This window comes from Schistocerca nitens, chromosome 8, assembly GCF_023898315.1.
Source record: "Schistocerca nitens isolate TAMUIC-IGC-003100 chromosome 8, iqSchNite1.1, whole genome shotgun sequence".
Taxonomy (NCBI): Eukaryota; Metazoa; Arthropoda; class Insecta; order Orthoptera; family Acrididae; genus Schistocerca; species Schistocerca nitens.
In genome coordinates, this window is record NC_064621.1 from 602329893 (window position 1) to 602343642 (window position 13750).

Sequence of the window (13750 nt, forward strand, 5' to 3'; positions counted from 1 at the left end):
GGTAATTCCTTCAAAGGAGAAGTAATTGTAGGTGAGGATATAGTTGGTCATGGCGACTAGGAAGGAGATTGTTGGTTTGGAATCTTTCAGGCGTTGGGAAAGGTAGTGTTCAATAGCGGTAAGGCCATGGGCATTTGGGATGTTAGTGTACAGGGAGGTGGCGTCAATAGTGACGAGCAGGGCACCGTGTGGTAAAGGGACAGGAACTGTGGAGAGTCGGTGATGGAAATGGTTGGTCTCTTTTATATAGGAGGGTAGGATCCAGGTAATAGGTTGAAGGTGTTGGTCTACAAGAGCAGAGATTCTCTCAGTGGGGGCACTGGCCACAATGAGGCATCCTGGGTGATTAGGTTTATGGACTTTAGTAAGCATGTAGCAGGTACGAGTGCAGGAAATGGACTCTGGGGAGAGGTTCTGGGGTGAGCCTAAGGATTTGAGTAGTGACTGGAGATCCTGCTGCATTACTGTAATGGGGTCACTGTGGCAAGCTTTGTAAGTGGAAGCATCTGACAGCTGGCGGAGTCCCTCCACTAGTAATCTTTGCGGTAGTGGAGCCTTTGCCCACAGGTAGGATTATAAGGACAGGATCAGGCTTTGGATGGTGGACTGCAGTTCTTTCTGCGGATGTTTGGTTAGTTTGCATGTTGAGGGATTTGCGCAATGATGGTGAGGTAGGATTCGTGGTTAAGAAATTCTGGAAAGTTAACAAGGTGTCGTTTGGGGGCTGTGGGGGTGGAGCACAGTTTGATGGAGGAGTGAACTGAGTTAGTCAAGGTTCAGTATTGGTCTTTGGTTCAGTCTGATTGGTAGGGTTGGTGGCCAAAAATTGTTCCCACTGTAGGGATCGGAAGAAGGAGAGAAGGTCTGTAACAAGTCCTGCAAAATTGAATTTGGGAGTGGGGCAAAAGGGGAAGCCCTTGGAAATGACTGATATTTCTGTAGTGCTAAGGCTTCTGGATGAAAGGTCCATGACTGTGTTGCAGGTCTGTTTACGTTCTGAATTCTGCGTGGTGGTGGGAGGGAGTTTTGGATGGTGGGGTAAGTGTAGTAGGTCTGCGAGACACGGTTTGTCAGCTATGAGGGGACATGGGGGAGGTTTGGAGGTTGTTTTAGACGTGGTGGACGGTGGTACTCCAAGGCAGGAGTAAGAGGTAAGCAGGATGGAGAGATTTTTGAGGTGGTGTTGTGCATGTTGCTATCCTTCCCACTTTTCCCACAATGGTATTACGCCGTGCACTGAACCTACACAATATACTCGTCCATCCTTACACAACCCTTGCTGCCATTCCCTTATCTCGTGTCTCATACCCCTGTAATATACCTAGATGCAAGACCTGTCCCATACATCGTCCCACCACCATCTACTCCAGCCCTGTCACTGACATCACCTATCCCATCAAAGGCAGGGTTACCTGTGAAACCAGTCATGTGGTCTACAAGCTAAGCTGCAACCACTGTGCTGCATTCTATGTAGGCATGACAACCAACAAACTGTTTGCCCACATGAATGACCATCAACAAACTGTGGCCAAGATACAAGTGGACCACCCTGTTGATGAACACGCTGCCAAACATAATATCCTTCATTTCAAAGCCTGTGCCATATGTATCCTTCCCACCAACACCAGCTTTTCTGAATTGCACAGGTGTGAACTTTCCCTGCAATACATCCTACGTTCCTGTAACCCTCCTGGCCTCAACCTTCATTAGTCACTGTACTCAACCATCCAGCCCCTTCCCTGTCCCCATTCTGGCACTACACAGCCATGACTCCACCACCACACTCAGTCTTTTTATTTCTCTCCTTTTCCGCTACTTCCGCCCCACCCCCGCTCCCCACCTCTCCCCTGCCCTCAGTTTAAGATGCAGCACTTCGCTCTCTGCCACCCCCACCATACTATCCCTCCCCCTCCCCGCTCCAGACTCCTCCTTGCCCCCACCCAGCCGCCACTCCCATTATGCACTTTTGCTGCTGCTCGCAGTGTGGTTTCAGTTGCCTGAGACTGCAGTCCTGTGTGTGAGTTGTGTGTGTGTGCACGCGTATGTCCTGTTGTTGATGAAAGCCTCAATGGCCGAAAGCTGTAATTGTGAGAGTCTTTTTGTTGTGCCTATCTGCAACTCAGCTACTCAGCTATATGGTGAGTAGCAACTTTCCTTCTCATAATATTGTTAAATGTAACAGTAGGTTCTTCTTGATGAATAAGTTCTGCATTAGATGGATCTCTAACCACTTAAGAAAAACGCTGTATTTAAATCAGCACAAGGTAAAAACTGCATTTTCAAGTCGTGAATGAAGTTGTAGAAGGGACCAGTGAGTATAGATTACAACTCTGTATGGGATTCATAGACTGTGAGACAGCTGTTCACACAGTTTCAGCAAAATACAAGGTCTGTTCAAAAAATTCGGAATATTCGTAATTTCGTGCCAAAGCCAATGTGTTTGATGTGTAACTGCCGGATGTTTTATTGTTGTTTCTTTGTTGCATGTCTGCTAGTTATTGTTCAGTGCTGTATTGAGTAGAATGTTGTGTCGTACAAGTTGTGAATTCCGAGATAGCAGAGTTAGAGGAGCAACGCATCTTCATTAAATTTTGGATGAAACATAAGAAAACCTTTACAGGGACACACCAAGTGATGCAGGTAGCGATGGTGATGAGTTGGTAAGCTGTACTCGGTGTTACAAATGCTTCACATGGTTTAAAAATGCCCGGATGGAAGTTAGAGATGACTCTTGTTTAGGACATCCTTCGACATCTACCGACGATGCTCATGACAGGAACGCCAACAAAACTGTGTGTGCCAATCAAAGACTGACTGTCTGAGAGATTGCAGAAAAATTTTATATTTCAGTTGGATAATGTCATGAAATCCTGACACAGTATTTTGGATTGCATTGTGTTGCCGACAAATTCGTCCCAAGGCTCATGAGTCACGACCAGAAAGACTTTCGCCTCGCAATCTGTGAAGAGCTTTTGGATCGCGCAAATGAGAATGTGTTGTTCCTTAAGAAAATCGTACCTGGCGATGAGCTGTGGATCTACAGTTATGATGTTGAGGCCGAGGTACAGTCTTCACAAGGGGTCGGGAGAGATTCTCCAAGATCAAAAATAGCTCATCAGCTCAAATGTCAAAGCCATGCTCGTAGTTTTCTTTGACATTGAAGGATTTGTTCACCATGAATTCGTGCCACAGGCCTGTGAGAAAATGTGAGAAGGTAATGGCCTGAAATGTGGCGAGATAATTCCTGGCTCTTGCATCACGGTTACGTGCTCACTCTTTCATTTCTGTTGGCCCGTGTCTATCGCACAAAAAACGAACTTCACGTGATCCAGCAAGTGGCGTACCAAGACTGCTTCCAGAAGTGGAAATGGCATTGGGAGCAGAGTATCAATTGTGGAGGAGAGTCTTTTGAAGGAGACCATGCACAGTAGGTAAAAGATAAGCACAGGAAAATTTTGTGGACAAAGTTCTGGACTTTTTTGAACAGACCGCTTATGGACCAACCACCCTGAAACAAGGCATTGCTTCAACTTATGTTAGTATACTGAAGAACATACAATGTGTGTTAAAAAGGAAACCAGGCTCACTAACAGGTGGAGGGAGTGTACTCTGGCTACTGAGCCTACATAGGGGTTGGTTTAAACAACAAACTGCCATTTTCTGTGTTTCACTCTGACCTTAACCCACTGAAATGAGCAGGTGCATAAACTGCTCATTGGATTAGTGATAATGAAAGAGCTTGAAGAATAATGCATCTGTGTAATTTTGCTACAAAGTTTCACAGAGATATTGTAATTGCTTACTGAACTGAAGATGCGGTCAACACAGTGGATGGGCATAAGGTCTCCTCACAAAAAAAAAGAAAAAAAGTTAGTTGAGTTTCTTTGACTACAAAGGCATTAAGAGACCTGTGTGCCACCCCAGAAAACGTATTCCAGCAGGTTCTCAAAAATTGGAAGAGACAATGGGAATGGTGTCTCACCAGTAAAGGGGACTAAAATTGTTGTACAAGAAGCAATAAAGATGTAGCAAAAGTTCAGTTTCTTTTTGAACGTATTTCGTGTAAATCAATACAAATGCTTCTAAAAAAGATTCAGAGAAAGTGATAAATCAAAAATTAAAAGAGGAGTGAAGCAAGGAGAGTCCATATCTCCAAAACTATAGTCAGCAACTCAGGAGGAAGTTTTAGGTCCCTAAACTGTAAAAAAAAAAAAAGAGGAGAGAGCATATCTTCATGAAAAGTGAATTATCTTCATTTTGCTGATTACAGTACCTGCTTTGTACAGAGTTTAGATAAACTTTGCTAATGAATAAAAAGTGGAACACAGAAGTTCTGTGAAAAAAATGAAGTACATACATGGGTGAATTAAGTAGCTGTCTCAGCAGAGCAAGCTTCTTAAATTATTATCAAACCTAAGAAAACTTTTGGGTTTTAGAGAAGTAATTATTTCCGTAATTTTCCAGAAATAATCTTATTATTATTAGACTGATTAATATTTGTGACGTAATTTCTTGCTTATACCACAACTGAGTTTCTGCCAGATCTTCGTATGAAGCATTTGTATAACGATTGGAATTCACGATATCCAGTGTTTTATAGCGCTATACGATACGTTCATATATTTGGATAAAAGCATATGGGGCCAGAAGACGTCAAAATGAATTGCAGAAACTAGTTGCTTTCATAATAAAATAAAATATCTTTAAGTATACAGCTGTTGGTGAAGTTTACTGAAAATAAAATAAAATAAAACATGTATTTGAGCTGTCAGTTGTGAGCAAGCAGTGTTACGTACTGGACACGCAACCCTAGTGTGTCAGTGTTGTTGTGCCACTAATTGCAGTGGAGCAGTATCTCTAAATAAAGTGTTCAAGACATTCTTCAGAATATTTGCAAGAAGAGAAAAGAATGAGACATGTTTGTCCTACAGACACTGACTCCTGAACAAAACCAACATGTGGACACCTGCTGCAACTTGATTGAAATGCAAAATGTTATTGATATAAATCTACCATGAAACATCGACATCCAGAAATTCACTTGAGTGGTCAACACTTTGACAATATAACAGACACTCAAAACAATGTAACGTGCGAGTTGAACAACATCCCAAAAAAAATTTTTCTGGCAGTTTCACATGTTCCTTCCAGTAATTTTTGGGTTTCCAGCCGGATCACATCAACATTCTGCCACGATAGTTCAGCCCAGAGACATCCAGCCACCCTCAGATGAGTGGACAAAGTACTGATGCAGTCATGGTATTTATAGCGAGTTCTGCACATGCGAATCGTAGTGGCGGTTTATGGCACATGCGTTAGGAGGTGACATGCACGATGCAGCCAAGTTGTGTGTGCTGCCCTCAGTGGTGAAGTAAGAACAAACTAATCGATGAGTATCGACTGAGGATGTCGGTTTCGTTGTGACCGCATAATTTTAATAATTGTATTCCAATTTTTATCAAGCTGAAAGCCATTATCACAATTCATTAAATTATCAGCAATACATATTTACACGGATTCTTTAATTACAGAGTCCCTGAATCTTGAAACTGTTGTTAAAATTTTGGTATTATTGTATTCCGTTGAATGTCCCATGGAAATGCAATGTTCTGCCACTGCTGATTTTAAAGGTTGCCGCATACAGGTGTGTCTTTCGTGTTCTACACAGCTTTCCTGGACTGTTCGTGTCATCTGACCTATTTATGCAGCGTCATACTCACAGGGTATTTTATCAACACCCGCCTTCCTCAACTGTAAATCGTCTTTAACGAATCCGACTAAGGCCCTGCTCTGTGCTGGTGGATGGAAGATGACATTAATATTCTTCCTAAGCAATTTGCTTATTTTGGAAGACACGTTCCCCGCATATGGAAGGAATATAGTTGATTTATAGTCACCATCAGCCTCCTTAGAGTGTTGCTTCTTGTCATTATAATTGTGCATGGCCTTCTGTATTTGATGTGAAGTATAGCCATTATCTAAAAACCTTCTCCAGATGCACTAATTCTTTGTGAAGGCTGTCAGCATCCAAAATTACATGTGCCCAATGAATTAAAGTACTGAGAACATCTACATCCATACTCCGCAAGCCACCTGACGGTGAGTGGCGGAGGGTACCTTGAGTACCTCTATCGGTTCTCCCTTCTATTCCAGTCTCGTATTGTTTGTGGAAAGAAGGATTGTCGGTATGCTTCTGTGTGGGCTCTAATCTCTCTGATTTTATCCTACATCTACATCTACATTTATACTCCGCAAGCCACCCAACGGTGTGTGGCGGAGGGCACTTTACGTGCCACTGTCATTACCTCCCTTTCCTGTTCCAGTCGCGTATGGTTCGCGGGAAGAACGACTGTCTGAAAGCCTCCGTGCGCGCTCTAATCTCTCTAATTTTACATTCGTGATCTTCTCGGGAGGTATAAGTAGGGGGAAGCAATATATTCGATACCTCATCCAGAAACGCACCCTCTCGAAACCTGGCGAGCAAGCTACACCGCGATGCAGAGCGCCTCTCTTGCAGAGTCTGCCACTTGAGTGTATTAAACATCTCCGTAACGCTATCACGGTTACCAAATAACCCTGTGACGAAACGGATCCTTCTTTCTATGTATTTGCAATACATTACATTTGTCTATGTTAAGGGACAGTTGCCACTCCCTGCACCAAGTGCCTATCCGCTGCAGATCTTCCTGCATTTCGCTACAATTTTCTAACGCTGCAACTTCTCTGTATACTACAGCATCATCCGCGAAAAGCCGCATGGAACTTCCGACACTATCTACTAGGTCATTTATATATATTGTGAAAAGCAATGGTCCCATAACACTCCCCTGTGGCACGCCAGAGGTTACTTTAACGTCTGTAGACGTCTCTCCATTGATAACAACATGCTGTGTTCCGTTTGCTAAAAACTCTTCAATGCAGCCACACAGCTGGTCTGATATTCCGTAGGCTCTTACTTTGTTTATCAGGCGACAGTGCGGAACTGTATCGAACGCCTTCCGGAAGTCAAGAAAAATAGCATCTACCTGGGAGCCGGTATCTAATATTTTCTGGGTCTCGTGAACAAATAAAGCGAGTTGGGTCTCACACGATCGCTGTTTACGGAAACCGTGTTGATTCCTACAGAGTAGATTCTGGGTTTCCAAAAACGACATGATACTCGAGCAAAAAACATGTTCTAAAATTCTACAACAGATCGACGTCAGAGACATAGGTCTATAGTTTTGCGCATCTGCTCGACGACCCTTCTTGAAGACTGGGACTACCTGTGCTCTTTTCCAATCATTTGGAACCCTCCGTTCCTCTAGAGACTTGCGGTACACGGCTGTTAGAAGGGGGGCAAGTTCTTTCGCGTACTCTGTGTAGAGTCGAATTGGTATCCCGTCAGGTCCAGTGGACTTTCCTCTGTTGAGTGATTCCAGTTGCTTTTCTATTCCTTGGACACTTATTTCGATGTCAGCCATTTTTTCGTTTGTGCGAGGATTTAGAGAAGGAACTGCAGTGCGGTCTTCCTCTGTGAAACAGCTTTGGAAAAAGGTGTTTAGTATTTCAGCTTTACGCGTGTCATCCTCTGTTTCAATGCTATCATCATCCCGGAGTGTCTGGATATGCTGTTTCGAGCCACTTACTGATTTAACGTAAGACCAGAACTTCCTAGGATTTTCTGTCAAGTCGGTACATAGAATTTTACTTTCGAATTCACTGAACGCTTCACGCATAGCCCTCCTTACGCTAACTTTGACATCGTTTAGCTTCTGTTTGTCTGAGAGGTTTTGGCTGCGTTTAAACTTGGAGTGAAGCTCTCTTTGCTTTCGCAGTAGTTTCCTAACTTTGTTGTTGTACCACGGTGGGTTTTTCCCGTCCCTCACAGTTTTACTCGGCACGTACCTGTCTAAAACGCATTTTACGATTGCCTTGAACTTTTTCCATAAACACTCAACATTGTCAGTGTTGGAACAGAAATTTTCGTTTTGATCTGTTAGGTAGTCTGAAATCTGCCTTCTATTACTCTTGCTAAACAGATAAACCTTCCTCCCTTTTTTTGTATTCCTATTAACTTCCATATTCAGGGATGCTGAAACGGCCTTATGATCACTGATTCCCTGTTCTGCACATACAGAGTCGAAAAGTTCGGGTCTGTTTGTTATCAGTAGGTCCAAGATGTTATCTCCACGAGTCGGTTCTCTGTTTAATTGCTCGAGGTAATTTTCGGATAGTGCACTCAGTATAATGTCACTCGATGCTCTGTCCCTACCACCCGTCCTAAACATTTGAGTGTCCCAGTCTATATCTGGTAAATTGAAATCTCCACCTAAGACTATAACATGCTGAGAAAATTTATGTGAAATGTATTCCAAATTTTCTCTCAGTTGTTCTGCCACTAATGCTGCTGAGTCGGGAGGTCGGTAAAAGGAGCCAATTATTAACCTAGCTCGGTTGTTGAGTGTAACCTCCACCCATAATAATTCACAGGAACTATCCACTTCTACTTCACCACAGGATAAACTACTACTAACAGCGACGAACACCCCACCACCGGTTGCATGCAATCTATCCTTTCTAAACACCGTCTGTACCTTTGTAAAAATTTCGGCAGAATTTATCTCTGGCTTCAGCCAGCTTTCTGTACCTATAACGATTTCAGCTTCGGTGCTTTCTATCAGCACTTGAAGTTCCGGTACTTTACCAACGCAGCTTCGACAGTTGACAATTACAATACCGATTGCTGCTTGGTCCCCGCATGTCCTGACTTTGCCCCGCACCCGTTGAGGCTGTTGCCCTTTCTGTACTTGCCCAAGGCCATCTAACCTAAAAAAGCGCCCAGCCCACGCCACACAACACCTGCTACCCGTGTAGCCGCTTGTTGCGTGTAGTGGACTCCTGACCTATCCAGCGGAACCCGAAACCCCACCACCCTATGGCGCAAGTCGAGGAATCTGCAGCCCACACGGTCGCAGAACCGTCTCAGCCTCTGATTCAGACCCTCCTCATGGTCTCTTCGCGAGATATACGTAGGAGGGAGCAATATACTTCTTGACTCTTCGGTCAGGGTATGTTCTCGAAACTTTAACAAAAGCCCGTACCGAACTGCTGAGAGTTTCTCCTGTAGAGTCCTTCACTGGAGTTTATCTATCATCTCCGTAACACTTTCGCGATTACTAAATGATCCTGTAACGAAGCGCTGCTCTCCGTTGGATCTTCTCTATCTCTTCTATCTCTTCTCTCATCTGGCACGGATCCCACACTGCTGAGCAGTATTCAAGCAGTGGGTGAACAAGTATACTATAAGCTACTTACTTTGTTTTCGGACTGCATTTCCTTTGGATTCTTCCAGTGAATCTCAGTCTAGCATCTGCTTTACCGACGATTAATTTTATATAGTCATTCCATTTGAAATCACTCCTAATGCCTACTCCCAGATATTTTATGGAACTAACTGCTTCCACTTGCTGACCTGATATATTGTAGCTAAATGATAAGGGTTCTTTCTTTCTATGTATTCGCAGCACATTACACTTGTCTACATTGAGATTCAATTTCCATTCCCTGCACCATGCGTCAATTCGCTGCAGATCCTCCTGCATTTCGGTACAATTTTCCATTGCTACAACCTCTCGATACACCACAGCATCATCTGCAAAAAGCCTCAGTGAACTTCCGATGTCATCCACAAGGTCATTTATGTATATTGTGAATAGCAACGGTCCTATGACACTCCCCTGCGGCACACCTGAAATCACTCTTACACCGGAAAACTTCTCTCCACTGAGAATGACATGCTGCGTTCTGTTATCTAGGAACTCTTCAATCCAATCACACAATTGGTCTGATAGTCCATATGCTCTTACTTTGTTCATTAAACGACTGTGGGGAACTGTATCGAACGCCTTGCGGAAGTCAAGAAACACGGCATCTACCTGTGAACCCATGTCTATGGCCCTCTGAGTCTCGTGGACGAATAGCGTTAGCTGGGTTTCACACGACCGTCTTTTTCGAAACCCATGCTGATTCCTACAGAGTACGTTTCTAGTCTCCAGAAAAGTCATTATACTCGAACATAATACGTGTTCCAAAATTCTACAACTGATCGACGTTAGAGATATAGGTCTATAGTTGTGCACATCTGTTCGACGTCCCTTCTTGAAAACGGGGATGACCTGTGCCCTTTTCCAATCCTTTGGAACGCTACGCTCTTCTAGAGACCTACGGTACACCGCTGCAAGAAGGGGGGCAAGTTCCTTCGCGTACTCTGTGTAAAATCGAACTGGTATCCCATCAGGTCCAGCGGCCTTTCCTTTTTGAGCGATTTTAATTGTTTCTCTATCCCTCTGTCGTCTATTTCGATATCTAACATTTTGTCATCTGTACGACAATCTAGAGAAGGAACTACAGTGCAGTCTTCCTCTGTGAAACAGCTTTGGAAAAAGACGTTTAGTATTTCGGCCTTTAGTCTGTCATCCTCTGTTTCAGTACCATTTTGGTCACAGAGTGTCTGGACATTTTGTTTTGATCCACCTACCGCTTTGACATAAGACCAAAATTTCTTAGGATTTTCTGCCAAGTCGGTACATAGAACTTTACTTTCGAATTCATTGAACGCCTCTCGCATAGCCCTCATCACATTACATTTCGCTTCGCGTAATTTTTGTTTGTCTGCAAGGCTTTGGCTATGTTTATGTTTGCTGTGAAGTTCCCTTTGCTTCCGCAGCAGTTTTCTAACTCGTTTGTTGTACCACGGTGGCTCTTTTCCATCTCTTACGATCTTGCTTGGCACATACTCATCTAACGCATATTGTACGATGGTTTTGTACTTTGTCCACTGATCCTCAACACTATCTGTACTTGAGACAAAACTTTTGTGTTGGAGCCGTCAGGTACTCTGTAATCTGGTTTTTGTCACTTTTGCTAAACAGAAAAATCTTCCTACCTTTTTTAATATTTCTATTTACGGCTGAAATCATCGCTGCAGTAACTGCTTTATGATCGCCGATTCCCTGTTCTGCGTTAACTGTTTCAAATAGTTCGGGTCTGTTTGTCAGCAGGAGGTCTAATATGTTATCGCCACGAGTCGGTTCTCTGTTTAACTGCTCAAGGTAGTTTTCAGATAAAGCACTTAAAAAACTTTCACTGGATTCTTTGTCCCTGCCACCCGTTATGAACGTTTGAGTCTCCCAGTCTGTATCCGGCAAATTAAAATCTCCACCCAGAACTATAACATGGTGGGGAAATCTACTCGAAATATTTTCCAAATTATCCTTCAGGTGCTCAGAAACAGCAGCTGCTGAGCCAGGGGGCCTATAGAGACATCCAATTACCATGTCTGAGCCTGCTTTAACCGTGACCTTCACCCAAATTATTTCACATTTCGAATCTCTGTCAATTTCCTTCGATACTATTGCACTTCTTATCGCTATAAACACGCCTCCCCCTTCACTGTCCAGCCTGTCTCTGCAGTATGTATTCCAATCTGAGTTTAGGATTTCATTACTGTTTACGTGTGGTTTCAGCCAACTTTTGGTCCCTAGTACTATATGGGCAGTTTGTGCAGGGTGATGGTAGCTGGACGCCTGAGGATATAAATCTGCATGTGTGGGTTTTCTGTACACCGAATGTCCCAAAAACCCATCATTCTTACGGCGTACTAACACATCTAGAAAGGGTAAAGTCCTATCTTTCTCAATCTCCATAGTAAACTTGATGTTCTCATATAAAGAGTTTAGACGTCAAAAGAAGCCTCTTCTGGACATTCCATTGTGAATCTCACAGAGAAAGCGTTTGACAGTACAACAATGCCAGTGCTTGCGAATGGCTTAAACTTGCTCCTACACCTTTTTCATTTCCTTTAATGGATTTCATCAGTTCTATTGAGGAGGCTGTTAGACCGCTTCCCGTGGATTCTGCAGACAAAGTTCATCAGGAATGATGTAGTACCTCGCTGAAATGTGCGCCACAACGGAGTAATATCTCTCCAGGGGAAAGAGCTGCTCTTCGCAACCTCCATGAAAATATTGGTACAGTCGTACTCCCTGCTCATAAGGGTAATGGCACAGTCCTTTTGACAAGGGAAGCCTACAACGAGAAGATATACAGTCAACTACGTGGTTCTATGTACTGCAAAATCGATAAGGACCCAGCGAGCCACATATCCAGAGAAACTGTTGCTCTTGTAAATTATAGTTCTTTACCTGAACTAGTTATCAATACGCTGAACAACACAATGCTGTTCCACCAAGACTGTATGGGCTGCCAAGATTCACAAGGATGGGGTTCCACTACGATTGATAGTGAGTAATACTGGTGCTTCTACTTATTCAACCGCAAAACATCTGGCCTCCTTACTCAAGCTGTATATGGGCAAGTGCTGACACCATATACATGATTCTAAGGATTTTATCAATCGTTTGAAGACTGTTAAGCTGAGAGGCTCGGATTTACTAGTTAGCTTTGATGTGGTCTCCCTTTTTACCAAAGGGCCTTTATTTGACTCGCTACATCTTATTGGTAACTTGTTCTGTGATGATTTGATGGCTTTGTCTGAACATACTCTCTCCTCAACTTATTTTTTATTTAATAACGAACTTTTTGAACAAACTGACGGTGTCACCATGGGGAGTCCCTTGTCCCCTGTGGTGATCAGTCTTTTTATGGGAGACTTTGAGGAGAAAGCTCTTGAGTCTGCCATCTTAAAAGCTATGGTTTTCTGGCAGTATGTAGATGATATTTTCGTTTTATGGTCTCCTGGCAGACAAGAACTGGAAAAATTCCTTTGTCATCTAAACTCTTTACATGAGAACATCAAGTTTACCATGGAGATTGAGAAAGATGGGACTTTACCCTTTCTAAATGTGTTAGTACGCCATAAGAATGATGGGTCTTTGAGACATTTGGTGTACAGAAAACCCACACATACAGATCTGTATTTTTCAGGCGTCCAGCTGCCATCACCCCGCACAGACCACCCGTGTTCTCAGTACTTTAATTCATTGAATTCATTGTGCACATGTAATTTTGGATGCTGATAGCCTTCACAAAGAATTAGTGCATATGGAGAAGGTTTTTTTTTTTTTTTAAGATAATGGCTATACTTCACATCAAATACGTAAGGCCATGCACAATTATAGACCAATAAGGAATGCTCTGAGGACACTGATGATGACTATAAATCAACTATATTCCTTCCATATGCTGGGAACGTGTCTTCCAAAAAAGGCAAATTGCTTAGGACCACGCCCGTGTTCCCGGGTTCGATTCCCGGCGGGGTCAGGGATTTTCTCTGCCTCGTGATGACTGGGTGTTGTGTGATGTCCTTAGGTTAGTTAGGTTTAAGTAGTTCTAAGTTCTAGGGGACTGATGACCATAGATGTTAAGTCCCATAGTGCTCAGAGCCATTTGAACCATTTTTTTGCTTAGGAAGAATATTAATGTCATCTTCCATTCACCAGCACAGAGCAGGGCCTTAGTCGGATTCGTTAAAGATGATTTACAGTTGAGGAAGGCGGGTGTTGATAAAATACCCTGTGAGTGTGACTCTGCGTATATAGGTCAGATGACACGAACAGTCCAGGAAAGCTGTGTAGAACACGAAAGACACACCTGTATGCGGCAACCTTTAAAATCAGCAGTGGCAGAACATTGCATTTCCATGGGACATTCAACGGAATACAATAATACCAAAATTTTAACAACAGTTTCCAGCTTCAGGGACTCTGTAATTAAAAAATTCGTGTAAATATGTCTTGCTGATAATTTA